Source organism: Schistocerca cancellata, chromosome 2 (genome assembly GCF_023864275.1).
Source record: "Schistocerca cancellata isolate TAMUIC-IGC-003103 chromosome 2, iqSchCanc2.1, whole genome shotgun sequence".
Taxonomy (NCBI): domain Eukaryota; kingdom Metazoa; phylum Arthropoda; class Insecta; order Orthoptera; family Acrididae; genus Schistocerca; species Schistocerca cancellata.
Genome location: NC_064627.1, coordinates 1,138,377,399 through 1,138,383,398, shown reverse-complemented (window position 1 = coordinate 1,138,383,398; position 6,000 = coordinate 1,138,377,399).

The following is a 6,000-nucleotide window of genomic DNA, read 5'->3' as shown; positions in this document are numbered from 1 at the left end:
TTTTATAGGCACATTTAGCATTTACTGATTACGAGGAAGCCAGTGATAAGGGAAAAAGATCCACTTTGTGGAAAATACTGGAAATAAAATGTTTTCCTAAACAACTTACTAGTAGCATAACGATTCCATATGCGTACACTGAAATGGTTGTAAGTTGAGGCTCGAAAATATGTAAAGAAATTTTAATAAATAAAGGTGTTCGACAAGAGTGTAATCTATCATCCACTTTATTTAATTTATTTATTGATGACCTAGTTATGAAGTTGAAAGATGAAATTAGGAATTCAATTAGGATGTAGTATACCATTAAATACTCTGCTGGTGACCAGATAATTATACAGGAAAAATAAGATAATTTACATAGAGCAGTACACAGATTGCTCCAAAATACAATGGACTACTATTTAACTAAATCTAAAAATAAGATGAAGATAATGACTGTCAAACGGAAGAATCTAGTTAAATCGAAAACAATAACGTGGAAATTTTAGTACAGTTATCCCACCTTATTTATTCAGGGTGTGATATTAGTTTTATGCATGACAAAGACATTGACAACAAGCTTGATAAATATCGAGCCATCTGCGGAACAAAGGGACGGACTTTCGGAAGAAAACCAAGAAAAGAAAGACTAACGAAATTTTATGAAGTGGTGGCTGTATCTACACTTGTATATGACTCCGAATACAGGCAGCAGAAATGAGATATGTAAGGGGCTGTAACAACATCGATAATCTTTTCAGGTCATAACACGATGGAAGAGAATAGAATGAAATGGAAGCATCTTGTTGATAGAATGATAGAAGAGAGATTGCCAAAAAAGATGATGAATTATCGGCTGACAGGAAAGAGAGAATTGGGCGGACCTCGTAGGAGGTAGATGGTGATAGAAATCGGGACAGCTGACTATAAGACCTAATATTTGGAAGGTGATGATCACGATGATGCACGAATTTTGACCTTTTAAATTTTGGTATTAGCATTTGTGTAACTGAAGCTTGAGAGGTAATTACGCCAGTCTCTTTCCGTTCACCAGGTGGAGAATTCAGTAACTGCACTGACATTTAACTCGTCCTTGCAACGGAGTTCGCCGCTAATGGAGTGCGGCATCGGTATACACTCCTGGAAATTGAAATAAGAACACCGTGAATTCATTGTCCCAGGAAGGGGAAACTTTATTGACACATTCCTGGGGTCAGATACATCACATGATCACACTGACAGAACCACAGGCACATAGACACAGGCAACAGAGCATGCACAAAGTCGGCACTAGTACAGTGTATATCCACCTTTCGCAGCAATGCAGGCTGCTATTCTCCCATGGAGACGATCGTAGAGATGTTGGATGTAGTCCTGTGGAACGGCTTGCCATGCCATTTCCACCTGGCGCCTCAGTTGGACCAGCGTTCGTGCTGGACGTGCAGACCGCGTGAGACGACGCTTCATCCAGTCCCAAACATGCTCAATGGGGGACAGATCCGGAGATCTTGCTGGCCAGGGTAGTTGACTTACACCTTCTAGAGCACGTTGGGTGGCACGGGATACATGCGGACGTGCATTGTCCTGTTGGAACAGCAAGTTCCCTTGCCGGTCTAGGAATGGTAGAACGATGGGTTCGATGACGGTTTGGATGTACCGTGCACTATTCAGTGTCCCCTCGACGATCACCAGTGGTGTACGGCCAGTGTAGGAGATCGCTCCCCACACCATGATGCCGGGTGTTGGCCCTGTGTGCCTCGGTCGTATGCAGTCCTGATTGTGGCGCTCACCTGCACGGCGCCAAACACGCATACGACCATCATTGGCACCAAGGCAGAAGCGATTCTCATCGCTGAAGACGACACGTCTCCATTCGTCCCTCCATTCACGCCTGTCGCGACACCACTGGAGGCGGGCTGCACGATGTTGGGGCGTGAGCGGAAGACGGCCTAACGGTGTGCGGGACCGTAGCCCAGCTTCATGGAGACGGTTGCGAATGGTCCTCGCCGATACCCCAGGAGCAACAGTGTCCCTAATTTGCTGGGAAGTGGCGGTGCGGTTCCCTACGGCACTGCGTAGGATCCTACGGTCTTGGCGTGCATCCGTGCGTCGCTGCGGTCCGGTCCCAGGTCGACGGGCACGTGCACCTTCCGCCGACCACTGGCGACAACATCGATGTACTGTGGAGACCTCACGCCCCACGTGTTGAGCAATTCGGCTGTACGTCCACCTGGCCTCCCGCATGCCCACTATACGCCCTCGCTCAAAACCCGTCAACTGCACATACGGTTCACGTCCACGCTGTCGCGGCATGCTACCAGTGTTAAAGACTGCGATGGAGCTCCGTATGCCACGGCAAACTGGTTGACACTGACGGCGGCGGTGCACAAATGCTGCGCAGCTAGCGCCATTCGGCGGCCAACACCGCGGTTCCTGGTGTGTCCGCTGTGCCGTGCGTGTGATCGTTGCTTGTACAGCCCTCTCGCAGTATCCGGAGCAAGTATGGTGGGTCTGACACACCGGTGTCAATGTGTTCTTTTTTCCATTTCCAGGAGTGTATTTACAGTGGGATGCTCTTTTCCTGTGACTGCCGTACGAAATTCGTCATCTGTTGTCCAAACACGAACAGGTGCAGAACGTGGATCAGTCGTCCGTACGGCCTCGAGATGTGGACTCGTGCGGCAGACAAACGGCTCCCTCTTTTCACAATACGGAGAGCCGCGTCGCTGCGCTGGAGCGAGCCTCGCTCCAGGCTGGATAAAAGACGTTCGCCCTCGAACCGGTTCCGGAACGTGCCCGCTGGACGGCTAGAGAGCGCGCAACCGTAAAACCACCGTTAGACGCAATAGCGCCCGCTGCGCCGTCGCACACGGGACAAATTGGCGCGTTAAAAATACCTCGCTCGTCGACGTATAAATTTGCGTATAATAGCTTCCTCCTGGATCAGGCGCGGAAGTCGCCGCCTAGAGGTTGCGGACAACTTTCCACGGCGCGCGCCCACCTAATTTGTGCCGCGGGAGGAAGCACATAATTAGAGGAAGGCTTACTGCCTCGTCCCGAAACCGCGAGCCGAGCCCGGGGCCTTAGCTGCTCCCCACATCTAACGAGCCACGTCTCAAGTTTGTCTTCAAACTACCGCCAGGTGCTGCGCTCTTCATATTCGGCGCGTGAGTGAACGCTACGCCAAAACTTCTGCAGACTGCAACTTTTCACAAATTTTTCTGGTGCATCCGAAAGTGATGGATGATCTCATTCGTATCTGTAGCGATGTAAGTTTCGCGTTATTTATGCTGAAAACTTCGCAGCGGCGTTCTCATCGCTTACGAGAGTATACACAGGGTGGCGCACGAAGTGTGTTACCATTTTGCTTTCGAATATAAACTTTATTGTCAATACAGTCTGAAAGGAACATATACTGCAATGAAGAGCCGTCCATGCAGATTTGTTCTAACTCAGCACATGCTCAATATGTCCACCATTTCGTTTCCTAACTTCCTTCAAACGAACACTGAAGTCAGTGATTACCCTACGGCACATGTCTTCCGTAATTTCACTGCAAGCTTGAAGAATAAGTCTTCTGAGCTCCATTAAATCACGTGGACGTTTCGGAAAACATTTTTCCTTTAGGTACCCCCAAAGAAAAAAGTCACAGAAATTGAGGTCTGGGCTATTGGGGGGCCAATTTTGTCAGTCATTGAAGCGACCTGGAAATGTTCGTGTAAAAACTCCAACACATTGTTTGCAGTATGTGGCCTTGCTCCATCTCGCATCATCCACTGCGTGTTGAAGGGCAAGGCAGTAGCAAGAAGCTGTGGCATGAAGCTATTGCGAAGCATGCTCAAATAACGCTCGCTGTTCACAGTGTAAGTAGGCTGTTTATGTTTTCTTTATGTAAGTAGGCTGTTTATGTTTTCTTATTGGCAACGTTACGTAGCGCTCTATATGAAAATCACTGGCTGTGCTGTGTGCAGTCTGTGGCTAGTTTGCATTGTTGTCTGCCATTGTAGTGTTGGGCAGCGGCAGCTGGATGTGAACAGCGCGTAGCGTAGCGCAGTTGGAGGTGAGCCGCCAGCAGTGGTGGATGTGGGGAGAGAGATGGCGGAGTTTTGAAATTTGTTATACTGGATATTATGAACTGCTATATATATTATGACTATTAAGGTAAATACATTGTTTGTTCTCTATCAAAATCTTTCATTTGCTAACTATGCCTATCAGTAGTTAGTGCCTTCAGTAGTTTGAATCTTTTATTTAGCTGGCAGTAGTGGCGCTCGCTGTATTGCAGTAGTTCGAGTAACGAAGATTTTTGGTGAGGTAAGTGATTTGTGAAAGGTACAGGTTAATGTTAGTCAGGGCCATTCCTTTGTAGGGATTTCTGAAAGTCAGATTGCGTTGCGCTAAAAAATATTGTTGTTCAGTTTAAGCACAGTCTTGTATAAATTGTTCTAAGGGGACGTTTCAACAGTTTCTACAAAGAAAAAGGGTCCAATAAGTCCGTGACTGGAAATTGCTGCCCACGCTGTAATCCTCAGAGCATAATGTTGTCGTTCTTGAAGCACTGGTGGGTTTTCAGTGGCCCAAAACCGTACATTTTGTTTGTTAATCACATCGTCTAAAAGAAAATGCGCCTCGTCTGAAAACCAAACGTTGTTGAGAGTTTCTTTCCCATCCTCCGCCCACCGAGCAAACAGTAGTCTCTGCTGCTTGTGTTCTTCAGTGAGCTTCTGAGCACAGGTCATCTTACATGTGTACATATGGGGGTCACTTTTAAGAATGCGTTGAACGGAGCGTCTGGACATTCCCAGTTGCACTGCTGCCTTTCTACACGATTTCCCGGGACTTCTCTGTACAGCAACTCGTACCGCTTCAATATTCTCCGGCGAACAAACAGGCTTAGGCCGAGGTCGCTTCGCTTCCAATACTGTTCCTTGCTGTACAAATTTATCGTACAACCTGTGGATGGTCTTCTTGCAAGGGACCCATCGTGTGTTTTAAAACTGTTGTCGAAAACGCCTCTGAGTCACAACAAGGCTTTTCGTTTCATGAAAAAGTTAACACCGTTGCCGATCGTTGCTGTGTCGTCAGTCTTCCGTTGTCAGCCATTGCTGCTTACCAGTCTCCTAGCGGCAGTATCGTGAATTACACGTCATTTCGTAACTCATTTGTTTTTCCAAGCTCTGCTGGTACTCCTGTAGAGATCTCAGAGGGATATCTAATGTGCGCCGTAAGTTGTGAAAGAAACAATTGGTAACACATGTCGTGCGCCACCCTGTATGTACGAACATCGTCTTAGAAACCACAGTCGGTACAACACTCCGTGTAACGCAATACTTAACGTCTAACGCATTGTAGGTCATGCATTCAGAGGCATACTTTGTCTTCTTTTGATCTTAGAATTCATACCTCGACATTTCTTGCAATTACTTTATGAACAACGGAGATGCTTCGTAGCTTCTGTAGAGACGTTTCCAGGGGTGAAACCCATCGTATATGTGAGAAAAATTCCTTGTACCGGCCATGGAAATATTTTAGACCATCTGGTACACAGAGACAGTTAGCCAACAAGCCATCAAGACACACATCAATACGGTTACAACCAATAACCAAAAGGTATTGTTAAATACAATCGAAAACTGTTATCAATGTCGTCAGCCGCCTATGAGAGTATTTCATCGCCATATTGATCATCAACATTGATTTGATATCCTGCTGGATACAGGCTCCGCTACACTTTTCATAAATTGCCACCTTCAGCTACACGCATCACCGTTGCTCCTATGTGCCTTCTAAAGTCATCTACTCACTTTCGTCTCGCTCTTTTTAATCTTTTGCACAGTAAAGAACTTCCTTCGCCCACCAGTCATCCCTTCGCCTGGCTACATCTCCTGCTCACCCCCACCTGTTTTTCATTATAGTCATAATTATGTATTCGACTTCAGTTTCCTCCTTGAAGCATCAGATCGTTTACCTCCCTCTTCTAATAAATTCCAAACACACACATCTCCATTGCTTCATGTA